This window comes from Halyomorpha halys, unplaced genomic scaffold (genome assembly GCF_000696795.3).
Source record: "Halyomorpha halys isolate HHAL.00 unplaced genomic scaffold, Hhal_1.1 Scaffold1417.1, whole genome shotgun sequence".
Classification (NCBI taxonomy): domain Eukaryota; kingdom Metazoa; phylum Arthropoda; class Insecta; order Hemiptera; family Pentatomidae; genus Halyomorpha; species Halyomorpha halys.
In genome coordinates, this window is record NW_027114332.1 from 104816 (window position 1) to 121217 (window position 16402).

At 36.3% G+C, this 16402-nt stretch overlaps 1 long non-coding RNA gene across 1 annotated transcript in view; it reads right to left on the reverse strand.

The window, feature by feature from the left end:
- Window positions 1-16402, reverse strand: part of LOC136796804 (uncharacterized) — a 38722-nt gene that overhangs the window by 3021 nt on the left and 19299 nt on the right. The window contains exon 2 of the long non-coding RNA XR_010844552.1: window positions 559-689. This is a non-coding gene — a long non-coding RNA (uncharacterized lncRNA). The remainder of the gene's footprint in view (window positions 1-558; window positions 690-16402) is intronic.

Consider the following 16402-nt stretch of genomic DNA (forward strand, 5'->3'; position numbering starts at 1 on the left):
TATAATTTTTTCAGATGGCTCTACAGACCATGTAGATCTTTTGCTGCCCGAATCAGTCTTCTTCACACCTGCTTGTCTCAGGCTACTGCTTTTCAGTTTGCAGCTCTTTCACATCTTTGTTGACTCTGTTCAACAAGGCCTCTCATGTGGTCTCTTGCCAACTATAATGGCATTCATTGTTGTGTAGAGGTGTCCTGATGGATTGCTTCGAGCCACCACTTCCATAGTTCAACATGTCCTGCCCTATTTAACCACCTTGCCGTCATATCATCAGATATTGACTGATCAGTCTCTGCAAACAGTTCACTGTTAGTTCTCTTCCTCCACGTGTTAAGGTTTTGATCCCAGATCGCTCCTGTAATTGTATGGAGGACTTTCCTTTCAAATCTTTCGATTCTGCTTTCTAGGGCATCTGTCAGAGCCCAAGTGTCACATCCCACCATTTTTGCTGTTGTTTGATGTTCTTAGGGTACATTTAAAATGGCAAACTCTCTATTTACATATTCACTATAAGAAGATTAAATAATAAGTGATAAAAAGTAAACAAACATTTCTTACACTTCCTTCAGCACTTGGTGGATAGTACCATGCCGCTGGACTATCACTCGTGCAATTTAGTGATAAGTCAGCTCCAGATGGTATTTCAAGATCTGGTATTGCTGGCTCGATAAAGATTGTCGAAGTTGCACCTGAAAAAAATTTAAATATATTATCAACAATGAGAATTTTTTCAATGTTCACTAAAAATTATGCAATTATAATTTTAATATTTTTGGTGTTAATAATTTCAATTATAATATGATTATTAAGTTAAAAGATACTCATAAGTATTATTCAGAATCCCACATCGGCCTAATGGGATGAGTTATAGGAATACAGGACGTTCTCTAAGGCAGCACTAGTACTAGAGTAAACGCACCAAATGAACATTCCGGACGCTAGTTTTGTACAGATGAGTACATAAAAATGAGCGCATGTTCATTAGTGATCAGATGAGTTCAGGTGTCCCGAAGTGAATGAGCCGGCTCCCACTCCTCACTTCATCAATCTTCTCCAGTTGGTGCTTTATTTATCTATCTCATGCAAAGTTATTTACTCTTTTACTTGATTATTAACTTCACTTAACCTTTTGCTGTTTAAGTCAATTGGAATTATATAAGGTTGATTGCCCCACTCTCCAGGGGTATTACCACAATTATCCCTTTTTGTGGTACCCCAAGGATAAATTTTATTATAATCAAAAAAAGAAGATGCATGGAGACAAATGTCTGCCCTCATTCAAATTTCAAAACAAAATGACTTGAAACGTAACTGTAACAAAAATAACTATTAAAAACTTAAAGATATTTTTTAGAAAACAACCACTGATCCCAAATGTCTCATTTAATCACTGCAGTCTGAGATGAATCAAAATCTGCAGTGATTGATTTTTTATAAAGAATATTGGTTCTGAATGATACTGTAGTGGACTGTATTTAGTGGGTTTAATATAAGCTTATAAGGGTTTAATATGGAGCTTCTATAGATCTTGGAGGTTATCTCTTGTTCTGTTTTCTCATCCTGTCTCTGTTCCCAGCCTGGCAGTGTTGATTAAACTATTCGCTCATCCTGAAGAATAGTTGACTACCACCAAAATGTAGATGCCCTTGGTAGCCTGTGGGTTAGTTCTCCCCCATATGTGGTACCTGTTCACTGTTTCAAGGGGTACTTGCCTTCACTTGCACTGTGGGTACTTAGCTACTTCTTTTTTCTCCCACCAGATGGCACCATTTTGAGCTGACCTTGAAAATGTTTTACAGGGCTTCCGTAAACAAACTGCCCACTTAAATTAAGCTGAGCTAATTTACAATAAAAAGTTGGGTACAGGTGATCAGGACATGGACTTACATTACATGTTTATGATAGAGGCATACTGATTTGTTTAGAATTGAATGAAAATTTGTTGTGCATAACAACCTAGTAATAGCTCTAATTGTAATGATTAGTTAGTATTTTAACAATACAAATATATATGATAAATACCAAGACAATTGCTAATGTCAACCAAAAGTTTCAGTCCGTTGAAAACCTGTGGTCATTTGTCAGGAGGTTTTCTATGCTTTGGTAATGCATGTAATGATGTTATAATTAAGTGTTGTACATTGGACAGGGCTTCTAGAAGATCTGAGTCTTCATCTAGTTGGATCTGATTTGCATGGCAGGCTTGAGTTCCTAAAACTCCGGCTGATGATTTTGTGCCGCCCACAAAGATAATTCCTACCTCATATCCCATAGAAGACAATGGTGAAGGATCTTTGATAGAAATAGTGCTCATTCTAAAGTAGATGAAGCTTAGCTTCACATTGTTACAAGGTCCTGGTTCTCAGCCATTAGAAGATGTTTGTTAGCGCATTCATGTTTGATTAGGAGTGATTTTAAGGATCTAAGGTGGTGTTGTGGGAATTTCTGATGATTCTGTATTAATTACTGAACGCAAAGTAGAGTTGTCAGATCTATCTCTGCTAAGATGATGCAGGCCCTCAATACTTTTCTTGGCATCAGGGATAACAATTTTAGATGCTCACGCATTCTCTGTCTGTATTTTATCCTTAGAGCTGATAAGCTTCAATTCTGGTTGTATATGCTCCAGGGTATGCGGGGTATTTGAGAATGGAGTCACTTGATTTCCGATTTCAATTCCTCCATTTAACAAGGGATGTCTTGCAGTTTGTTGCCATTGATGATTCCTGTTATTGGCAAGCTCAGAACTGGTAGCTGCGCCCGCAGCTGTAACTTGTGGCAAACCCATTTGCTCATGGTGTTGCAATGTGCCTTGTTGAAACTGTTGAAGTTTCCTGAGGATGTGTGTGTATAGATATGTCACAATGAAGTGTGTTAGTTAACATTGCCGGTTTTGGAGCCATCTCTGGTATGGATGACATTTTTGTCTGGAAGACATCTCAGATAAAAACTGCAGTAAAGGAGCTCTATACTGCTGACTGATGCTTTGGAAATGATTTTTTTTTTTAGAAATGTTGGGCCAGTGTATGTTGATGCCAACATTAATAGGCCTAAACAAGCCTTGCTGAAAACCCTGCTGTGCTTCTGTTGTCTCAGGATGGGATTGCACAATGAAGCTGGTTTGACATGAAGTCTTGGGGTCAGCTGGTATTTGTTGACTCTCAGCAGAATATTGCTTGTGATTAGAGTGTCTTGCCTTATATTGTTGATGAATGGTGCTACTACTATAGCCTCCATAATTTTATGTGGAACTAGTATACAGCCTGCTTTGAGAGTGATGTTGCTGATTTACTTTATACATAGTTCCTAAGCTATGATGCCTCATAGGATTTGTTAAACCTTATTTACCAGTAGGATAACCCTGACCTTTTTGGTTACCTGGTTTCTGGTGCTGAGGATTGTTCTTTGATTGGAGATTCATTGACTGTTGAATTCCAGGACAGAGCTGAGGTGCTTGCTTGTGCTCTCTTATTTTTAACAAGAAGGATCTTGCCAAAATAATTTCATCCCTGCATGCATCATACATTTCTTGCACACTTTTACTCGGGAGATCACCCGTGATCTAGTGATGACTAGAATGGCATCATAATCATCCCATGTTTTCTGCAATGTCTGCCTATCAGACTGGGAAGCTTCTAAATGTGCTTCGAATAATATAGCTCTTTGAAGGTCAGAAAAAGCTTTTTATCCGGCGTCTGCGGAACCAATGATGTTTTGGTGCAAGCACTGAAGTTTCTTTTCAAGTATTGAAATTTGAACCTCATTATTGGGTATAGAATGGAATGGTCTAGTTGCCATAATATTCATGAGATGGACCAACCAAGCATAGGAAACGAAGAGGCAATAAATGAGAGGGAACATGAGAGATAAGAAATATTAAGGGAACCAGGCATTGATATAATTGATAATGAAGTAAGATAATTAAATCATGTAATATAATTGTGCACAGATAATGAAATCTGAGAATAAATGATAAACAACTTGAATGTTTAAAACACAGCTAAAGAGTGCTAAAGTCTCTTTTGGGCTGAATTAGTGATAAGTAATTGCTTGGTGTGATAGGCCAAGTCTTTGAAAATATGTGATAAGGTATTACTTGGTATTTAGTAAATCCCAAGTCTGTTTATATTGATTTAATGTATTCATTTACCAACAATGAAATTATTAATGATGTAAAATATCAATAATTAATAAATAATCTTTAAGAGTGAATTAAATGCCTGGTTCCTTTTTTAATATACATATTGCATGAAACACAGTGCTTATAGTTATAAATACAACTAATATGGTTAAATTCATTTAACATTTGTGAGTGAAATGAATGTTACCTACAAAAGGTAATAAGAGGTAATTCTTTTTTATAATGCTGATAACTAACATTTACTATCAGCCTGAATTTAAATTAATAATGATTGATTTAGTTTGTTACTCAGTGAATTTTTAACAACACTTTAATTATATGACCTTAAAATCACAAACAATGAGTTGGCCATGTTCATATGAATTAAAATTGGCTTTAATGAATTTTTCATAACACTTTTAAGGTAATTCAAAGTTGACAATCAGTTACAACTTTGTGTGCATTGTTCACCTAGTTTGTTATAGTTAATGGTATAAACATAGCTGAAATTACCACATCCAATGGTTTGATAGGAATACTTTAATTGATAAGAACATTGTTACTTCTGACATCATTTTGTCACAAAGGAAAAACAAACCTTTGAAGTATGTGGATGATAACATTTTGAGACAAAATTTAATGCTTGAATATACAAACAATGGAATTACAGTAAACAAAACTTGAGAAATAAATTCTAACAAACTATTAGAAAGTTATATGACAAAATAAACAAAAAAAAAAACAATTTTAAATAATGAAGTATAAATATGAAACAATAAACATAATTTCATATGATAGGTAAAATAAATGGGGCCATTTTGTTTAATGACTTTAAGTAGTGGCCACTTTGTAACTGTACATTTTTAGATAAGCTTGAATTAAATCTAATAGATTGTGGATGAGTTGTTATTTTTACAATTTAGATAATAAATCAAAATATTAGGATCTTTTGTTCAAGTGAATTATATTGGTTAGATAAATTATCCAGGGCCAGTGGACTACTTGTTTAATCACCGCAGTCTGAGATGAATAAAAATCTGCAGTGATTGATTTCTTTATAAAATATATTGGTTCTGAATGTTACTGTAGTGGACTGTACACCCTCTGTAGTGGGTTTAATATAATGAATGAGACAAGGTTAATAATGATGTGCCTCTATTCTGCAGGATTTAGACAATAGATGTATGGTTTGACCAAAAAGGTTACAATGCTAATATTAATTATGTTAATTAAATACATTTTGATTAGGGAATACATTAATGAATGATATTACAATTTACTTGATGGATGGTTACTGATATGGAGCTTCTGTAGAGCCTGGCTGAGTAGATTAAACTGTTCGCTCATCCTAAAGAATAGTTGACTACCAACAAAATGTAGTTGCCCTATATAGGCTGTGGGTTAGTTCTCCCACATATGTGGTACCTAAAGATGCGACATCGATGTCGATGTTTTTAAGCCGATGTTTTCCCCGACGTTTGTCCTGAAAAATACATGTAGAATGCGTGGTCGTTGGAACAGACGTTATGTTACTGTAATAGTTGTTCAAAAACAGAGATGTCTTTTGGGTAATGTACTGTAAGCAATGATATTTTAAAACATCAATGTTTTTTGAAGTCGATGTTCCATTCTTTGATTGAAAAAGCATTTCTAACTGGGCGGAGCCTGCGTAGTCGTTGGAACAGACCTTGTGTTACCCAAATGGATGTTCAAAAACATCGACGTATTTTGGGTGATGTATTGTAACCAACGATATTTTAAAATATCGATTTTTTTTGTAGTCGATGTTGGATTCTTTGTTTCAAAAACCACTTCTGACAGGCCGTAGAATGCGTGATCGTTGGGACAGACTTGATGTTTCTGAAATAGTTGTTCAAAAACATCGATGTATTTTGGGTAATGTACTGTAAGCAACGATATTTTAAAACATCGATGTTTTTTGTAGTCGATGTCCTATTCTTTGATTGAAAAAGCACTTTCTTGACTGGCCGGAGCATGCATAATCGTTGGAACAGACCTTATGTTACTGAAATGGTTAAAAAAAAATTGATGTTGAAAAACATCGATGTTTTAGTATTGAACATCAATATTTTTTTGTCGATTTCGCATCTCTAGTTCACTATCTCAAGGGGTACTTATTTGCCACCACCGCTTTCAATCATATTTTCAATAAGTGAAATAAATATATAACATTTTTGTATATATGTATATATAGTTGACCGTAAAAATTGATATATAAGAAGATGGTCAGGGTTGCGGTCAAAAGTGAATCAAAAATAGTTTACAACTATTTATTTTCCGACGTTTCGCCCCACGTTGCAGGGCTTCATCAGGGCTAAAAAGATACAAAATGATACAATGATAAGAATAAAAATACAATGATAAGAATAAAAATACAAAGATAAGATAGAATGATAGGAATAAAAATACAAAGATAAGATACAATGAAAAGAATAAAAAACAAGTAACAATGGCAAGAGTAAAAGTTTCATATAAAAATACGTAAAATATAAAGCTAAAAAAGTACAAAAGTTTTTTAAAAAGTAGCTAAAAAAGTTTTTTTTTTTATTCTTTTCATTGTATCTTATCTTTGTATTTTTATTCCTATCATTGTATCTTATCTTTGTATTTTTATTCTTATACTTGTATTTTTATTCTTATCATTGTATCATTTTGTATCTTTTTAGCCCTGATGAAGCCCTGCAACGTGGGGCGAAACGTCGGAAAATAAATAGTTGTAAACTATTTTTGTTTCACTTTTGACCGCAACCCTGACCATCTTCTTATATATAACATTTTTGGTTCACGATTGCTGGTAGAATCTATATTTAGGCACCAGATCAGAAAAGTACAAGACAGAGTACAGATTGGCTTCCTGTTGGTAAGTGCTCATGAGGTGCATGGTTGTTAGCTCAAGTGAATACGCGGCCTAATATCTCCGCTTCTCCTGACACCTGGCTGGATCAACTAGTGCTGGCTTCCTTGTATTCTACTAACAATACTGATCTAAAATAATACTATAAAACATATAAAATATAAACAAAAATAATATCAATGTGAACATAATTTGTTTGAAGTAGGTATGCCAACTTTCTTCGTAATACCTATCTGTCAATTCTTCAAAAACACTATGCATTATTTTACTAGATTAGAAACAAAGAAAATTTAAATAAAATATGTTTGTGTTTAATTAGATTACAATATTCTGGCACATTTCCTTCATGTGCTCTCGAAGCAAAGAAAATAATTTTTAAAAATTTCTGCAAAAAAGGGCATTATCAAAACTTTAATTTAGACAAAGCATGATATGTATTTTGAAATAATATTAAAATATTTGTATTCTAAACACGAAAATTGCAATAATTAAACTTTTATGAGTTATTAAAATGTGCGTTCTTCCAGTGAGTCGTGGTAACATTTCGATTAATTTATTTTTAATTAATTATTAAAAATAACACCCTTTCTTTCAAACATAAAATACTACAAGTCAAAGTTATAGCTCTAGTTCCATACTTTCACTAACTACAAATGTTTTTAACTTTGAAGTAATACATTCGACGCTTGGCGAATATATGTTTTTTTTTTTAGATAAAACCTACTTTTTAATACTCTTGATTTATAGCCATTAAACATTTATAAAAGAAACCGCAAATAAACGTATTCAAAATTGAAGAATTTACGCTATTTTAGAATACCGTTTACAATAATAGGTGAGCGCAAAAAGTGTAGGAACGGAGGGGTAAAGGAAGGAAAATGCCCCAGGCACCGGACTCCAGGGACCTTCGCTTTTCTATAAATGTGACGTAAATTACATTTAATATTTTTGAAAAAAATATATTTATGTAATTTATAAATCGCGGTTAATTACATATCTATTTAAGGTTTATTGTTTAACATTTCCTTAAGAAATAATACAACAATTTTTTTTGACACGAGTTAGTCAAATTAGCGGGCGCATGCGGTGTTCTCATAAAGCTTTTCATCATATCATAATATTACTAAATAAATTTCACATAATGTATATTTGAGCCTTTCAGTTGACAGGATGACTTACTCCATAAAATTATTCTCAGTATTTTCACAATTTGATTCAATAAAAACAAAGTATTAAATAATGGGTTGAAAGCAGAATGTAAATTTTAGTAAACTGTTATGTTTTTATATTTCTAGCAAATAAAGAAAATGTCAACATTTTGTAACGAGAAATATAATTAAAAGTACTTTTGTGAAAGCTATTGAAATTGTAGTTAGTTAATCTGTCAACTGAAAAGCAAGAAAGCATTGGCACAATACAATAATATAGAAATATCTGTTCTGAAAGAAGCGGAGATTAATTCCAACTCAAAGTAGGTGGAGGGGAGTGAATATTGTGTGATGAACTTTTTTTTGTCTCAAGCCGAATTTCTAAAGTTTTTCCATGCTTCAACAAATATCTTTAGTACTAAATTTTTATTTATTTATTTCTTCTGTCCATTTGAGCGAATGTCGACGCTTTCACGACCACAATCAAACTAGTCAATTAGTCAATTACTAGCGATATCCCATTGAGAGGTATTTATACATCATATTTATGCCACTCTCTATTGACCCCTCATACAGAGGATCATATTGATTGATAATAATCACATTATTTTGATATGGTATCAGTATTAATGATGGCGCGAGACACGTTAAAGTAGCAAGTATAAAAATAAAATAAAAATCTATTGTAATAGTGGAAGTGGTGAAGGTTTTCTACTTGGGCTCACTATTTGACCCAATGATTAACCTCAGTTAAATTAAAAAGAGCCTGCCAACCAGAGGGGAGGATTCATTCTCTCATCAATTCTCGCTGGAAAACATTATCTAATGTAAAAACTATTTTATATTATTATTATAGATATTAGTTTAGTTATTATTTCTTGTATATACGTTATGGAATCGTACAATCTTTGTCACTCAATGCCTTTTAAAAGGGTAGATTGTATCAAGGAATAATGACAAAGTAAATTGAATGAATAATGTCAGAATACTGAAGAGTTTTCTCATCTGGCATTGACAAGTACCTGCTCCATCTAATTTAATTGATCTTTTTTCTTGAAGAAGTGCAATTATTACGAGAACTCAATACCCCTAGGCACAGTGTTTTTCGGTTATATGAAGATCAGAAACCAAAGCATTAAGTCTTTCAAATCACCGTCGATATTGAAACCGACCAATGTCTCTTCAATTCAAGCTCAGACATGTAAATTAGATCACTAAATTAAAGCATTGGTAGGGAACAAATAGGTTTTTGGGTAGAACTAATTCCCACAAAGACGGGGTTGGTATCTTTTTGAGTTGTATATTTTACAATCATAATATTTTTACAATCTGATGCTGAAATCAAATTTAAGAATTTTGCCATCTATAGAGTTTCGAGAAGATCAATAATATATATATATATATATATATATATATTTTTATAACAAGATTTATTATTAATTTTAGTAGAAACCTTCTTTTCTGTCAATTTTAGGAGGGTGTTTACATCGGGACCTGCTCGTGCTATACTGCAGGTGCCCGGAGTGTAATTTTATGATTAAAATTAATGTGTGGAAAAGGGGGACTGAAAATTGTGAGACACTTTCTGCTCATAAAACATGCATGTATATTTTTCTTAATTTATAAGATTAATTCCCTGGAGGGGCAATTGGATTAGTGTGTTAGGTATAAATTATTCATGTGTAGCAATATAAAAACAGAGCATTGGGGTGGTCTCATGGCTTATATAATATTATGGCTTATCTGGTGAATGACGTTTTCGCCTCCGCGGAGACATCTTCTAGGCCGCTTTCTGGTCCAGGTTGTGCTGTGGACGAATATGGTGAAAACCTTGTTATCGCATGATATCTGAAAAGACGTATTTGTACCTCCGTGGCTGGCCAGCGTGTCCTGGACTCTGACGTGATGGTAGGGGTAGGCCAGGTCCTAGCCTGCATAGTGCATAGGCTGGGGCGGCATTGCAGTCGCAGCGTCTTCGGGGCCTTCCGGTGTTCGCGGCAAGGGGGGCATCAGGAAATGAAACCCTCGACCCTGACTTTATATAAATTCAAAAAGCAACGGCAAAAATCGGATTACTTAAATCCGACATATCGCCCACCTAAATTTGGCTCAGCCGGATTTACAAATTTAAAAATGCAAAGAGACGGAGAAGGCGCAGTCTGCCATAAAAAATAGGCATATAACCCCGCTCCAGATCTGAGGGCCCGTAGGCAACACAAACTATACAATAAAAATATCAACACGAAACATGCAAATATACGAAAGTAAAAACAAGACGAATATATACATAAATACATGTTGACCATTAACGATTACGAATGTTCCTGGTCGACGGCTGGTGACGTGAGACGGTTGGAAATGCGAGACGATTAACGAATAACGAATGTTGGACAGAACGCATGGCTCGCGGAGAGCAAATCCTGCCGCCCACCCCGAAAAACCCCATCTTCGGGGCCTTCCGGTGTTCGCGGTAAGGGGGAGGCATCAGGAAATGAAACCCTAGACCCCGACTTTATATAAATTCAAAAAGCAACGGCAAAAATCGGATTACTTAAATCCGACAGAGGGTTTGATAAACAAAATAACGTAGCAATTGCATATTGAAGGGTAATATTGATATATATGAGAGACACCATCTGGAATTTTTTTAACTTAAAGTAATTTCTTTTGTCGGCATGCCAAAGATACCGCCGGACCTAGACAGAAATCCGTCGGCAACACATCTAAAGAAATGTACAGAGGTATATTGATAACAGACGGTATGCACCCCCTGGGAACGGTTGACCGTGTAGGCAGAGATAAACAAGCAAATAGCCCGTATCTTGCACGTGGCCAGTTAAAACATCTCGGGGAAAGTACAGCGAGTGGCAAAGAGAAAAAGCCGCCTTAATTGAAGACAAATAAACACCCCTTATCTCACACGGGGCCACTATAAAAACCTCGGGGAGCCTGAAGCCGGGTTTCTTCAAAGAAGAAACCTTTAAACATGAAAGGCAGGAAAAAGACCGACTTTCGCTTCGACATTGGACCTTCTCACCCCCTCGGAAAATAGAAGAACCAATCAGCGGACCGAAATCAAAAGAAGGAGGAGTCAGAAGGAGAGGGGAGAAAATAAGCAAAAAGGGCAGGAGGAAGGGAGTTGAACACAGTCTTGTAGGAAGTCTGAGAGAGGAGGACAGTCAGGGAGAGTCTGGGACAGGACAGTCTTGTAGGAAGTCTGACGAAAGGACAGTCTGAGGACAGGCTGAGAGAGTCTGGGACAGAAGGGGAGGCTGGGAGGGGACACAGAGGAAGACAGTCTCAGAGAGAAGGAAGGCACACCTCCGGGGATTCAGTAGCGGCAGCCGGGAGGCGAATATGGACGCTCTTCCGCGACAACCGCCAAGGCGACCAACGTACCAAAACAAGTAAGACCTTTTCTGTTGTTATTTGAATGGCAAGAATAGAATTAATGACTTAGTGTCAGTATAACTATCAAAGATTCCAACTGGTACTTCTCAATTCATAATATAATAATTAAAGTAAAAGGAAACAAGTCTACCATGCTCTTTCATAATATTACTCTTTCTAATGTATATATAATTGTAAATATAGAATATGTAACAAAGACTTTACTTTATAATTAATAATCCCTGCATGCCACCACATATATAATAGCATAGTAAATTGGTGAACTCGATACCGTTGGAAAGGAACTCCAATGATTAATTATAGATATTCATATCTAGTATACCATGGTGAGGGGGTCCAGATGGTGTCTAGTGTTTGAATTAAATATAGCGCATACTCTGTCAGCTGGTTCCCATCAGGAACCGATAGAGATACATAATATAAATATATAAATACAAATACATTAATATATGAATAAATTTCAATATAATACCTGTACGGGGAACCCCTAGTCGGGCTTAGAAACCCCGAAGCCCTGTACACGGTAATATCTATTTGAATTTTCCAACAAAACAATAATTTCGAAAAGAGAAGTTGACTTTTTTGTGGAATTAATTAGGTTAATTGAAGATCATAAATTAATTAATCAGCTGCAGTGATCCAATAATTTTTAAAAGAAGAAGTGAGCAATTTTAAAGGGCGGACATAGTACCGATGGTAGTCACCATGACCTCCGGAATAAGGTGTCAAGGCTTCTTCCTTCGAACAGCATCTCAAAGATTGTATATCATGTAGCATAGTATAAATAACATGTTATTGATATTATTTGAAAGTCAATTCTGACTAGTCCTAAACATTTATCAATTGTATGTGTTATGATAAAAAAATATATTTTTTTCAACACATCAAACTCTTTTTTTATATAAGGCCTATTTATGTATAATATTAAATAAATATCAAAGTTATTTAACAAGAAACTGTAATGGTAAATCTTTCCATGAATGAAGTGTTATTTTCGTTTAACAGAATAGTTCACATTAAAATATATTGTTGTTCTAATTATTCTTAATGATTTATTTCTTTAGCTTTATGAATAGATTTTATTTTACTAAAGTAAAATTTTATTTTATGTATTTTTAAACATCCAAATATTAAATTTAAAAAAAAAAATAGGAACCATTTAATATTTGATAATAATCTTTTTTGTTTTTTTCAAATATGAGAATACCAAAGCAAATTCCATCGAATGGTAAATTTTTTTCTTATATAAACAATTTTAACAGTTGTCATTTTAAAAAGAAATTGGTAATGACAGATGTTTTCTAAATTTCAATTTTCGAAAACCTAAATGTATCTGCCTATGCTCTATACTATTCTGAATATTTAGAACAAGGCTGGCAGAAAATTTAACTCTCTTTCAAAGGATGTGTAGAGATTAATGGTAGCCATTGTATAACTGAAATTATAATTCCCGAAAATGTATATGTATAGGTAGTTAACGTCGCAATAATAATAAAAGTAAATTTTGGTTCTTTATAACAGAAACTGTGTTGCCAATATCAGAGGAAGGACCTCTTCTTCTAGCCAGAGAGATTTATTCATGGGTCCGCAACCATATAAGAAACTAGCACAATGTCATGTTGGTCATGGGAGGAATTTATTTTTATGTTTTGGAAGTTTGATTGTTCCATATCTTTACATAAACAATTCAGGCTAAGGGCCACCTCATTCGCCTGTTGTGCCTATAAAAGAAGAAGAAGAATTAATGTTGTAGCGTTTACATCGATAAGGTGCTTTAATTCTGAAGTATGTGAAGGAATAGGTGTTATTTAATGAAAAGAACGTAGGAAGATTGGCGATTATAGATGGGAATTGATTTCCAGGATGTTGCACGAATGTAGAAGTATTTTCTGAAGGACTCGGTTCTATAAGAGGATATATAAAAATCAATCCCTGGGGCTCTTGCGTTTAATGAATGGCTAGATGAACGTAAAGTGAGGTTTTTTGGTTTTAAGGTCTAGAAAAAGACTTTAAGGGCTTCGGAAAATAGGATAAAGCCACTCGGTATACCAATAGAAGACTTGAGAGAGCCTGAGAAACCCGCAGATAAATCTCATGAAGTAATTTATGAGTCACTTCAGTCCCTTTACTATTTCAACAGATAGCCATCCGTATACCAAGCTAGCGTAGTCACACTGTCCGGTCTTTCTAAACAGCCTGGCTCGATGTATTTCATGGTGGAACAATCTACTATTAGGTGTTCTGCTGTTTTAGGAACTCCGCACGTGGGACAGCCAGTGTCGATGTTAATGTCCAAAGCTCTGCAGCTTCCTCCAGAACACCCCATGTCCTGTTAGCATCCTGTGAGACCCAATAGTCTAGGATGACCTACTGAGCCTTCAATCTTAATTGGACTGTGGGGAAGATTTTATCAAAGTAGCGCTATTCTGGCTTGCTACCCACCATCCACTCCACTCCTGTGTTGAGTCCTCCCGCAGTATTTTCTTCCATTAGTTTGGAGTCTCACCGATCCTCTCTCGGAGCTCCTCCGGTAGCGCTCCTGGTCCCTGCCTCTTTACTTCATATTTAAGGACATCCTCGCTGAGGATGAGGTCCAGGGGCAACACTCCGGCCATCACCTGCACCGCCTCATGTGACACCGTTCTGTATATCTTCGTGACCCCCCTCAACAGAGCCAATCTCTGTATGTTGGCCAGTCTTCTCTTCTGTGTCTGCGTGAGGTTCCGGCTTCACGCAGGGGATGCGTACCTCAGAATACCCAAGATCAAACTTTTATATATGGTCATCGTTGCAGGGTACCTGAGGCCCTAAAATGCACCTTCTATCCATTCCACTCCTCTATTAAGTACGTAGAATTTTCCATAAGTTTGGAGCCTCATCGATCCTCTCCCGAAGTTCCTCCAGTGGAGCTTCTACTCCCCGTCTCATCACCTCATATTTAAGGACATTCTTCTTGAGAATGAGGTCGAGGGACATCGCTCCGGCCAGCACTTGCGCCGGGTCATGTGACACCAGAGCTAATCTCTGTATGGTGGCCAGTCTTTGATATATTCACGATTTTGATGTATAAAGGGAAAGGAGCTGAGAATAATATATCATCCTGGAGGCCGATTACGATATATTCGATCGTGCGCCGAATTATTGAGAAGGTTCTCGACCATTAACTTAGGAAAGAGGTTCCAAAGAAAAGAAAGGAGTTTTATAAAGGGCCTTACGGAAACGCACGTCAACGCGAAAATAATCGACGCAATATGAAAGGATGCAAAAAGCAAGAGAAGTAACTGCGCGGTGGTATTTCTCGACGTTGTTGGTGCTTTTAACAATGTTGGCCATGATCATATTGTGAGCTCACTGGAAGCGAGAGGTGTGTCACCGGATCTCAAAAAGGTGATTTCGGCTCTCATAACATCAAAATATATGCTCGTATCCAGTCAAGAAGTTAAATCAGAGTAAAGCGTGGAGTACCTCAAGACGGACCCTTGTCGTTTTCGCTATTAAACCTGGCCTTAGACCTGTGAGAGCAAAACTTTGTAATAAATATTGATATAAGCTCAATAGTGACCAAGGTTATGTTGTCCATACAGGATTCGCGGATGACCAGGCAGTTTCAGCAACAAGGTTACTGCGGAAAGAGTCATCGACCGCGTACAGAGGACGTTCAAGGAGATCGGTTTGGCATTGAATCCTCAAAAGAGTGTGGGCATCGTCATAAATACAGGAGAGCTGGAAGCGACGAAGCTCTACCTTGAGAACGGAGATAGCATCCAAACAATGAAAGAAAGCTATACTCCAAAATATTTAGGATGCACATTCTCGGGAGAGCTACAGTTCAACATAGATTCGGTGACAAAGCTAAATGAAAATCTGGATAAGCTCGTCACCTCTTGCTTGCTTAAGCCAGAGCAGAAGGTTACCATTGTCAACCAATATGTGTTCCCGGGTCTTACTTACCCGCTCTAAACTACTTCCCTCACAAAGCTACGCCCTGAGATGTTAGATGGCATCGAAACAAGGAATCGCAGGAGTGTCAAAGCCATTATAGGGCTCTCTACGATTACCTCAATGGCGATGTTGTACGCTCCGAGGAGGTACCGAGGTTTAGGCTAGATCCGCTGCCAATGAGAGGCTCCCCTACAACACTGGTTGATTGCTCAGCGGCTGTCCAATGTACCTCATTATACACCTCTACGTGGAGTCCCAGGTGTCAGCGGACAGGATAGAGAAGTTGGGTCCCTATGTCGCAAATGCAACAGAGAGGCTGAAACACCAGCACATATGCTGGGTAAATGCACTAACAAGTCTCTGCTCATAACACACCGACATCATAAAGTAAAGTACGAGTTTATGAAACTCCTATAAGAAAGAGATTTTGTCTGCTTCGACGAGGTTCTCACTGTGGGATAGGAAAATAACGATCTTGACCAGGCAAATAAAGTGGAAAGGGAAAAGAAGGAAATCTACGATAAATGCATCTGTATACATCGGGACCTGCTCGTGCTATACTGCAGGTGTCCCGAGTGTAATTTTATGATTGTATTAAATGTGTGGAAAAGGGGGGCTGGAAATCGTGAGACCTTTCGCTAATTGACATGCATATATTTTTTATATTTATAAAATATTAATCCCTGGAGGGGGAGATAATATTAGTGTGAGTTAGTTATAAATTATTCATATTTAACAATATATCAGAATAGTGGGGCATATTTCTGCATATAGTCGGATGGACTAATGAAATTTGCTTATCTGTTGTGACGTTTTCGCCGCCGCGGTGACGTCTTCTAGTCGCTTCCCTCGTCTAGGTGCTGTGGTGGGCGAAACGGTGAAGACCGTGAAAATTCGCCTGTGTCT